At 44.7% G+C, this 11,743-nt stretch overlaps 1 non-coding gene across 1 annotated transcript; it reads right to left on the bottom strand.

Annotated features, from left to right (window-relative positions):
• Positions 1 to 489: 489 nt before the first annotated feature.
• On the bottom strand, positions 490 to 561 carry TRNAH-GUG (transfer RNA histidin (anticodon GUG)). The gene has a single exon. It is a non-coding gene; the product is annotated as a tRNA-His (tRNA).
• Between the last annotated feature and the right edge of the window lie 11,182 nt (positions 562 to 11,743).

Raw genomic sequence — 11,743 nt, 5'->3', positions numbered from 1 at the left:
CATTTCGAGACAACCAACGTGGTGACAGAAATTGAAAACACTATACCTAACCACTGGATAAACAGAGATCGGCGGAGACAGTTTATCTGCATGAATACATAATTTCCACATCATCCACCATCAACTCAATAAAGCTAAAAATCTTCAGCCCCAAACGGATCAATAGTATTTTAACTGCTGCCCCTGCACTTCTGCTTTGCAAGTTAACTGGTCGGCGTATTTCAAACTGAGCGGAAGAGGCAATTCCTTCCTTTTCGTGAATAATGTCTACCACTGCTATCCACACAAATTGTTTACATAACAGATTCTCTCCCCAAGCTAGTAAAACAAGGATCTAAACAACTGGCATGACTTTTCAAATAATATCGAAATATGTATTCCCTAATTCACAAGCACCTTTCAAAACACACTCTATCAACCCTTACCCTCGATACTTTTAAGGTGTGTTTTAAAAACCTCACCCAACTGCCGTGACATTGCCACCCGCAATGCCGTGACTCGGATTCGAACCGAGGTTGCTGCGGCCACAACGCAGAGTACTAACCACTATACGATCACGGCGAGCTACTTGGGCTCTGGAGCATCTGCTCGCTCGTAGCTCTGATAACCTGTGACAAGTCCTACTGATGTTCTCACTGTTTGTATCTATCATAGGCTGGAGCTTCCCATGCCCGCCCCTGGCATGCATTACTCATTCATGCATCCAGGGGTATTATACACAGAACCAGGAAACCATCCCATTCCTTCCCATCCACCCAACCCTCCTGCCTACTCCTCATCAAGCATTTCATGGACGGGACAGACCGACAGTCACGGGGAGAAGCGCGAGCCTTTTACTAAATCACTCGAGTAGAAAGAGGACAGGAAACAAATGGGTGACTACAAAGTGAACCTCTAAGAAAGGGATCAGGCTCAGTCCTGGTGCATGTTGATTCACACATGTTTTTGCTGGATGAAGTTCAAGCGCTTATCATTTGGTGTTACATTCCACACTTCATCAGTCTGCTCATGCCGAAGCTAGATGACTCCATAAAATCCATAAAATAACGCCAAAACCAAGAAAGATATATCAATTTTCTTAGGATAAAGCCCAATGTCACCCAAAATATAAGTGCAAATAATGTCTGTGCAGGCACAGGCAGCACTGAAGATTTACATGCCGTTCCGTGACCCTGAAGGTGAAGTTCAAATTACAAATTCTTCATTTGTCAAAATTTTAGTTTATTTCTTAAAGCTTCACGGCGTTCGTGAAAGCTCTTTCCTCAACTGCATTACAATTCTAAACACTTAACTATAAGGTAGCCTACTTTCTTATTTAAAAATTATTGATTTCTAATTGTGAATTACGTCTAATTATGGAAATAAAAAGGATATCTACAGTAACGTGTCATTCAGTGGCCCATTGCTTTAACAGGTGGAAGCCACAGACTTAGAGCCCACCACAAACCAGGCAGGTGGGCGGCAGTGGCGAGGCCTATTTACGTGGCCTTGTTTCTGTTGTGTTTATACACCTGGTTGTTTTGGCTCCCACTGGAACCCATCTCACAAATATACACACAGCAACCTCCTCAAAACAGCATACTTTGCTGTCAGTGTCGTCGCACACTGTTTAGAGATTTATTCCAAATAAAAGAACATCCTTTCGACTCATTCTTCGTGTTTTGTTGGTCCCCCTCTTCCCTAAGCACCCTCTCAGCATCCTACCCTTCTTCTCTTACGTGCCTTGTGACAATTTTCCTCCATTTCTCACAAATCCAATTCTAGATTTGACGCCCCCGTGGTTTGGCATCACTAATATTATGTTACTGCAGCATGAATTAGGTAGCTAAAAAATGGGCCATGTTGAGAATTGGGGCAGTTCAGAACTTGTTAAGACATGCTGTATACGTGTTTTGCAAGGTATGGAAACCTGTATGGACCTGAGCTTGCTACAGACAATGTTTGGTTTAATATCAGGGAAAGTAACAATAAAAACGAGTGTACCATACCATGAAACAGGCCCACAAACAGCCAAAATCTTGCCCACACACTGACTTGACAGACCAGCCTGTGGTGCCTGATTGCCCTATAGGCCAGTCCAACCCTGGATATGGTGACTAACTAATCATAGCGTCTCTATCTGGATAGTGGTCAAGGTGACTGTCCATTTCCTGTTCCACCAAATAAAGAATCACGCATACCACACTGGATGGCATATTCAAGGAAAGCTAGTTTGCAAGGTGATCTGAAAGGGCTGCCTAGTCAGCAGGACTCATGAGCACCAGCTAGCAGGTCACTCCGAGGAAACCACCTCTGAACAACTGGGCTATTTGCCTTTTCCGCTGAGTAGAGTTCTCACTAGAAAAAGGTCTGTTGTAGCTTAATGCTAAAATACATGAAATATAGTATTATACATATATATGTTTTCTTTCAATACAAGTCTATAGTGCCTAATCAAGTGACAGAAACATCTAACGTTCAGCAAAAGCTTATATAATGAGCAGATCGCCCAAGCTTCTCCTGGGAGAAATGTGAGACGTCCTTGTGGATCACATATCATTCATGGATACAATGCTGTGTTCATTGTTCTAAAATTCTGCTTCTTATTGGCAACTCTGAAAATGAGGTTATGCTATGCAGTTATGTACAAATGTACTACTCTGAATAACATGGCTTCTGATAGTAGCAGAATCATGAAACTTAAAGTGCACAACTGAGGCTAAAAGACATTGTAAGTAAATGAGAAACAGCATCTATGTTTCATTTTAAAATACATTGGTACGCTTGTGATGTATGGAAAGCAATAACACAAAAACACATAATATATGATTATCTCTTCACACCCTACTTGCAGCTGTAGATTCCCTGGAGTGCTTATATGTTCACTCTTGGGAGCAGTGGTTCTCTGTTTGTGTCACACTGGCTTCTGCAAGTCTAAGCAGGACCGTTTGTGCCCTGCAAGACTCATCTCCTACATAAAAGAAATGGACAAGGGAAGGTTCATTTGCTGTCACCTGTGACGATGAGATTAACCCCAGTGTGCATACTTTAGCTATAGTTTTGGCGTGTTATATGTTTTTCAGACCTTGCACTTGTTAAAACTCTCTTGTTTTTTTGTGCTGAAAGAGGTTCAATGTGTGAATTAGATTATAGCAATGAAGTCGGCCTCTACTAGTGTGAGCTGTGTAGCTCTGGGTTTAGCTAGTCTACTTTATATGTGCTCATTTGTTGCATATTATCTTTGTATTTTTTCTTCATCTTGTATTTATCAAAGTCAGGTAACGGGGTTTCCCATATCCTTCAGGAGGGCTAATGGAACAGCTTGCAGATCTGACCTTGTACGAGTTAAGATCCCGCACATCAGTGTCGTAAGGATTAGCAAAGGCTTTTGTCTTTATACGAGTAGCAAATGTAGGATATGAGGCCCTGATTTAAGAGGGCCTAGAGCCTCCTTGTGCCACATTAGCGTAATTATTTTACGCTAATGTGGTCCTACGAGGCCAAAATCGCTGTGCCAGATTTACAAAGTTACACCACTTTCTAACCCCTTGCGCCACATTATGCCTGCGCCAGGCATAATGTATGCTAGGATGGCATTCCTCTGTTGGGGGGCAGCAAAAAATTGGTGAGAAGAAATCTAAAAGATTTCTTTGTGCTATTTTGTTTTGGCATTTTAAACCCCTGCACAGAGCAGGCGTTAAAAGGGGATACACCATTGGTTACAATGGGCCCCTATGTATTGTTCAGGGTTAGCACAAACAATTTTGGCACTAACCCTGGAAAGTACAGCAATAGCATCAAAAATGTTGATGCTATTGCCCTTTGCCCCGCACCATGGCGCACTGTATTTTAAATACAGCACACACAGGGTGGCGTTAGGGGGGCGCTGAGGAGAGCAAGAAAAGTGGTGCTGCTCTGGGGGCAGTGACACTTTTCTTAAATCTGCCCCTGAGTGTGCAGCTGCTCTGTCTTGTTCCGTAAGCCTTAATAGAGGAACAAGCATTGGCAAAGCCAGTAGGTTTCGCCTATGCCTAATCTATAGCCTTTGTCAATGTTTCTTTTACCTGTTGTGCAGCAGTTGAGCTTCTATGCAACATGGTTCCAAGCAAAAGACAAAGCGCAATGAGGTAGCCAGCATTGACTGCTCCATAGTATTTGTTTTCCTTTAAGCCATGTTGCACACAAGCTCAACTGCTGTGCAACATCTACAAACAAAATGACACAACCAATAGATTTTGCACAGGCAAAACCTATTGGCTTTGCCAATGTTTGTTTTAAACGGCGACAGGTTATTCATTTTGGGGAAAGTCAAGTATACTTTTCAGTCTTAGAAGAAGACATTTAAACCTAGACTGTCTTCATACGTTCATTATCTTGTTTCTTTTCAAGAGATTTAGAGTTGTGCTGCTCCGTTTTTTAGCCTTATCGTTCAAAAACTCAGCTACCGATGCACACATAGACAGTGCTTAATTTGAGCCGGTGGTTTCCGGTGTGGGGCACTAGCAGTTATTTTTGGGGGCTGGCACTTAGTTTTCTGCCTCAGGTATTTACTGCCAGAAAAAGCCATATATGGGAAAGGGGGAGGAAGTGAAAAAAGCATAACAAGAGGAGAAAGCAGAAAGCTGCATGAGTGAGCTAAAGGGGCAGGGAGTGGCTGTTAATGGACCAAAGAGGCCTGAGATGGCTTTAGGATTAGGCTGCCTCCGCATTCAATGGAAGCACATTTAATTGCAGCAGCCGCAAGATTCAAAGAAGAGCTTTTTGGCACCTGCACGTTCTTATTTACAAATTAAACACTGCACAGAGATGTTCTAAGGCCTGGGCAAAGTTGACAAAGGCCCAGGGCCGGACCTTCTAGGGGGACCCCTGATAGAGCCCGCTGTGTTCTGCAGGGAGTTTTGCCCTGATGACCTTGAGTAATTCTTAATCAGATTAATCTTTCCTTGGTATGCATGAGTAACCATAGAAAAGTGGTATGACCTGTTTCCATGGCTTTCCTGGGGAGTTGGAGTACCATGTTCAGGTTATCAGGTTACCATAATCACCTTTTAACCCAAAGGGTTTGGAGGTTTGGATTAGGTACTGTGAGCTAGTCAGGGGTTAGGCCAGCAGTTACTAACTGCATGAACAGACTCAGCCTCCCAAACTTTACTGTTCTGCCATCCTAAACCTGCAGTCCTATTACCAATAAGGAACCGCATAACAACGGCACTATATTCTAGTCTTCACCACTCCATCCTACTCTACTCTGCATCATTCTATGCCACTGCATTTTATGCCACTTAAATCTACTCTGCACTCTACGCCACTGCACTCTATGCCGCTCTAATCTACTTTGCGCCATTGCCTTATGCTTCACTCAAATCTATGTCATTTTATGCCATGCCACTCTACTCTACGCCACTCTACTCTATGCCTCTATACCCTACTCCACTCTGTGCATCTCTCCCTGCTCCACTCCATGCTGCATCACTCCACTCTTCACCCCTCCACTGCACTCTGCGCCACTGCACTGTACTTTGCACCACTCTATTCTATGCCACTGCATTCTACAATGTTGCATTTTATGCCACTAAATTCAATGCCACTATACTCAATGCCACTGCACTCTACACAATTATACTCTGCAACACTATGCCAATGTTCGTACACTAATCCAATCTACGCTATGCCCCTCCAGTGTATGCCACTCTACACAACTCCAATACACAACACTCTCTGACACTCCACTTACAACACTTTACTCCACTCTTCAACTTTCCACTCTACAACACACCACACCACTTTCTTCTACGCCACTAACTTTTAGCTATGCTGAACAGCCGCTAGGCTGGTGTACAACATGGCTAAAAAGCATTGGCAAAGCCAGTAAGTCTTGCATAGGACTTAGTAGCTTTGCCAATGCTTGTTTTGCAAGCTTTCCAATCTTTACCACAGCTAAAACAACAGCAACCTCTCTGCCAGTGCTCAGCAATAAAGTAACAAGAAACCAACAAAAACATGTTTCTTTTATTCCTATGAAACATGTGTCTATAAAAAACAAAGTATGCACATGCTCAGGATAGCCCAATAATATGCGTACTTATAAAAGCAGAATATGCAAACGGATGCACTTGAAACAGAACAGAAGTGAGCAAACTAATGGGCAATGCTCTTCCACCAACAATAAGTCAAGACAATAATTTTTACCTCGCTGAGGAATAATTATCATCTTAGACCTTCTCTTGTGTAGGAGAGAGCTGAATCCTCCCCACACACCCATATTCTCTCTCTCTTTCTATCACAGATGGCAAAGTCCTTAACAGTAGCGAGAACTTTTGAAAACGAAGACACAATTCTCATCCCAGTTCATAAAAAATGTAGTTGCATAACCCTCTCCCCATGTGCCCGTCACAGAGAGATCCCAGCATGACTATGTAGATCTGAGACCAGTAGGAATCCCTGCTTTCTGTCCTAGCTCAGTGATGAGACATGAGAAAAAACATGAAATTTGTATTTATTGTACCCATAAGGTGTGTGGAGTTTTGGTTTGTACTTCTTGCTCTTTGTCACATATGAGGTGGAGATCACCTAAAAGGTTACGACTGGAATGAGGAGGAGGAACTTAGGGACAATCATTTTTGTGTATACCATCTTCCCTATTGTTTCCCTGTTTCAGTCACCACAACAGGAAACACTGATATCCTGAAGTGTTCCATTTACAAGACAAAGGTTGTGTCTGTTGCCAGATTACCTCTTTGTAGCTACAACATTTAACAAGTTGAGTAGTGATAATGACAATGGGCCTGATTATGAGTTTGGCGGATTGCCAGACCACCGCAGCAGTGGTCAGGAGAACGTCGCTGGTGGTGGCTGGTGGTGTGTCAGCAGCGCAGTCCAGGTGGTGGCATGGCCAGAGCCTAAAGCCAATGCCAGCTACACTGCTGCACTTCAAGCAAGTCGGGTGCACTTTTTCCATGCACCATGTCATGCATGGCAAACAGTGTGCACATCAACATTGCCGGCAACAGGGGGAACAACTTGGGCCTACGGGCCCTTTTGTGAAGCCCTTTAACAGCCTTTCGGCCGATCTTTTCATGGGAGTGTCCTCGAAAATGTCTGCGGAAAGGCTGGTCATAATACACATGGCAGTGCCAATGCCGGCACTACTAACATAGACTACTGCTGCCCCTACAGCCGCTGTCAAGGTAGCTCCAGTGTTGGTGGTGGTGGTGGTAGTCTTGTGGCAGTCCGACCTCAAAGATCATAATTGGGCGGTCAGACTGCCAAAGAAGGAATGGCGGTCCCAAGACCACTGAACTCGTAATCAGCCCCAATGTCTTTACTGAATCAGAGAGTGGAGAGGACATTGCTTCAAGAAGGTGAGAGGGAAAGAGAGAAAGAGGGACAGTAACCCTCAAATGTAAATAACATCTGAGAGACAGAAAAAAACAACCATACAGAAAATGGGCATGCCGAGGAAGAGAGTGAGACATAACCCCTGGCATAAACTGAGAATACGATGATGTTATCTAACAGTGGTGGTCAGTGTGGCGGAGCAAATGGAAGAGCCAGTCCCCCTCTTACACCTCCCCCAACCTCCTTTCAACCTGCTAGCTTCATATGTGTGGCACATGCCACAGGAATACGTGGCATGAGATAGCTAAAGGTTGAGGAGGGGTGGGTTTAAATGTTAGATCTATCTAGGGTACTAGGCAGAGTTGGCTTTAGCATTGCTGGTGCCCAGTACGACAGTCTTTGTTGGGGACCCCACATGACCTCCTTCATCACAGATTCCCTCACTACCACCCTGCAAAAATGTGGCCAAAAAAAAAACCTCTCCTCTCATTTTGGTGAATTTGAGAGGAGCCACAAATTTCCTTCCACCCAGCGTTTCCCCAAGTCTCCTGATAAAAATGGTTCCTCACTTGTGGGGGTAGGCCTAGCGCCCGCAACAGGAAGTGCCCCAAAACACAACGTGGACACATCACATTTTCACAAAGAAAACAGAGCTGTTTTTTGCGAAGTGCCTAGATGTGGATTTTGGCCCCTAGCTTAGCCGGCACCTAGGGAAACCTGGCAAACCTGTACAGTTCTGAAAACTAGACACCTAGGGGAATCCAGGATGGGGTGACTTGTGGGGCTCTGACCACGTTATGTTACCCAGAATCCTTTGCAAACCTCAACATTTGGCCAACAAAAACATTTTTCCTCTCATTTCGGTGGCAGAAAGTTCTGGAACCAGAGAGGAGCCACAAATTCCTTCCATCCAGCGTTCCCCCAAGTCTCCCGATAAAAATGGTCCCTCACTTAGAGACAATCATTTTTTATGGCCCCCTGCTCCCCTACTGTTTCCCTGTTTCAGTCGCCACACCGGGAAATGCTGATATCCTGAAATGTTCCACTTACAAGACAAAGGTTGTGTCTGTTGTCAGCTTACCTTTTTGTAGCTACAAGATTTAACAAGTAGAGTTGTGATAATGACAATGGGCCTGACTATGAGTTTGGCGGTCGGACCGCCAGACCACTGCGGCAGTGGCAGGAGAACGTCGCCAAGCCGGTGGCATCCTGACTGCCGCATTATGACATTCCTCTGCGGCTGGCAGTGTGTCGGCGGCGCAGTCAATGCAGCAGCATGGACAGAGCCTCAAGCCACTGCCAGCTACACTGCTGAACCTCCAGCAAGTTGGGTGCACTGTTTCCATGCACCATGTCGTGCATGGCAAACAGTGTGCACATCAACATTGCCGGCATCAGGGGGGAACAACATGGGTCCCGGTCACAATCCACTTGGCCTTATTTGCCTTGTGGCCCTTTTTTGAGGCCCTTTACCTGCCATTCTGTCCACCTTTTCATGGCATGCCCCTGCCATGAAAATTTCAGTGTAAAGGCAGGTCATTATACACAAGCTGTCCCTACCGCTGCTGTCGCAGTAGCTCCAATGTTGGGGGTGGACCGCACGTATCGTAATTGGGCGTTCGGACCACGAAGGAGGAGGCGGTTAGACTGCCAGAGACAGTACGGCGGTCCCAACATTGCAGAGCTCGTAATCTGCCCCAAAGTCTTAACTAAATTAGCCAGTGGAGGGGGCATTGTTCCAAGAGGGGAGAGGAAAAGAGAGAAAGACAGTAAGACGCAAATACTAATAGAATCTGAGAGACAGAAAAAAACAACCACACAGAAAGTGGGCACGTAAAAGGACCATGGAAGAGAGTGAGACACAACCGAGGGCATAAACTGAGAAAGGAAGCAGGAGAGGAAGATATAAAATGCAGAGACAGCTAGTGGTAATCAAAGGAATAACAAAATTAAAGAGAATGGAACATAGGAGACCTACACACAGATACTATGAGAGAAAATGATGTTATCTAACAGTGGTGGTCAGTGGGGCGGAGCCTGAGAAGCAAATGGAAGAACTAATCCCCCTCCTACCCCTCTCCCAAACTCCTCCCAACCAGCTGGCTTCACCTGAGTGGGACAGGCCACAGGACTAAGTGGCATGGGATAGCTAAAGGGTGAGGAGGGGCGGGTTTAAGTGTTAGACCTATTTAGGATACTAGGCAGAGTTGGCTTTAGCATTGGTGGTGCCCAGTATGACAATCTTTGTTTGGAACCCTCATGACCCCCTTTGTCACAGATTGCACCACTACCACCCTGCAAAGATGTACTTCATCTCTCCTTAGCCCCTTTCTCACATGTATCTATATTATAGCTCTACCCATCCCAATGTGGGGCATCAGAGCGCTTTATATAACACAGATGAAATGAGCTATACAAGTGCATAAATCAATGTATAGGAAATGTCACTTATGACAATGAGATCTACAAGGTTTAGGAGTTACATGTGGTAAACATTATGGGCCTGATTACGAGTTTGGCGGACGGTTTAGGCTGTTTGCAAACTTCCAACGGGGAGGTTGCTGCCATAGTGGCTACCTCCCGCCGGGCCCATTAAGCGTTTCCCGCTAGGTCGGCGGGCAGAAACCTGAGTATCTGGCTGCTGACCTACTGGGAAACACCCGACAGCATTCTCTACAGCTCGTAATCGAGCAGACGACAATGCTGAGGATGCAGGGTGCACCAGCACCCCTGCAATGTTCACTGTCTGCTGGCCAGGGGGACCTGCCAAGTGCATGGGCTTTGCAGGGCCCCCTGGGGCCCCTTGCACCCATTCTCTGCCAGCCTTTTCATAGCGTGTTACCGCAATGAAATTGCTGGCCGAGAACGAGGTCGTAATCCAAAAGGGTCCAATCGTGGCATGACCGCTGTGGTCATAATGTAGTCCTCACAGCACTGCTTTGGCGGTGGTCCAACGCCACCGTGAGTTTGGAGGTCAAGTGATTGCCAGACTCATAATGACCACCTATATGTTAAGAGCGCTTTGTCTGGAGAAATTAAGGGGTAGATTTGTTATGTTCTTATGCAGCGCAGCAACTACAGTTTCTGTGGTGCACTGTGTTGTGTGGCTAGAAGAGAGCACAACAGCATTAGCAGTGGGCATACCATGGAATTCCGTGTAGTGTAATCACACAGAATTACCCACAAATTCTGTGAGATTACACAGACTAACGCACAAAGAGTAATTCTATATTTAGCACTATTTTCTTAGTGTAAAACAGTCCCCTTGCATCCAAAATGGACATTAGGAAGCATTTTGCACTACGAAATAGCTTAGAATTTGCTCTAGATGCAACAGAACATGAATAGTGAGCGTGAGGAGCTGCTCTCACTATCCAAATATGCACTTGCAGTAGGATTTTCCCTCAACTTACTCCTGGACCTTAGCAATAGGCTCTTGGTTCAAAATGCACTCTGGCAACCAAAATGGACAAGGGGATTCATTTTATGCTAAGAAGATAAAGCTAAACGCAACAAAACATAAACAGTATTACGAACAGCAGCTCGCACTTGCTGAATGTGCTCTTGCTGTTGGACCTTTTCCTCCAAATTACTCTTAATTATGCAAGTGAATATAATCACACCATTATCTGTAATTTGGCAGAGTAACGTGCAATTACCAAAATTACACCGATTACTACGCATAATTTAATTTTTGCCCAGGCCTAAACACCTCCGGGTTTACTGAGATATGGTGCTGTTGCTCTACTGTCTAGTGCTGCCGGACCATAGGCTGCCTTCTGCCAGTGCATACACCCATGTACCATAATGCAAGGGTGTGTGTGTGATGTCAAGCTTAGGTTTTATACTGGAAGAGTAACCTTCCAGCACAAACCTTTATGCTTCAACAATGTTTAACAGTTTGCAAGTGCGCTACAATGTAAAACTCACATACAAAGTTGGTAAGGTCTGTAGATAATAAATGTTTTCCCCAACTTTACGCCTTCCTGAAGGAGGCATAATTTTTGGATACAAATCCCTTTATACCAAAGTTAATAGATATTGGTTAGAGATGGCGGTTAGCATTAGAATCCTATTTTTGGGTCCATGAACATCCATGTACCACCCATGGTACGCTTCTTTGGCACAAAGTAGCATATAGTGATACTATATGTTACTTTAGGGCTACTTTCCAATACAATTTATGATGTGCACTTTGCACCATGTTTGCCTCACCTCTTTTATGCTAACCAGGCACAGAGTGGTAGTAATTCTGCCTCATAAACTCAGGATGTGGAATGTAACACTATTGGTGGCGTCATATTAATAGAATCGTATTGCTAGCCAACTGAACCCTTTTAGCACCATAAGAATTAAGAACAATGTAGATTTTCCTAGTAATTTATGACGGAAAGTCTTAATTTTATTAAAGACACGGAGGCGAGTA

Source organism: Pleurodeles waltl, chromosome 12 (genome assembly GCF_031143425.1).
Source record: "Pleurodeles waltl isolate 20211129_DDA chromosome 12, aPleWal1.hap1.20221129, whole genome shotgun sequence".
NCBI classification, from domain to species: Eukaryota; Metazoa; Chordata; class Amphibia; order Caudata; family Salamandridae; genus Pleurodeles; species Pleurodeles waltl.
This window is presented reverse-complemented; position numbering and strand designations above follow the sequence as displayed.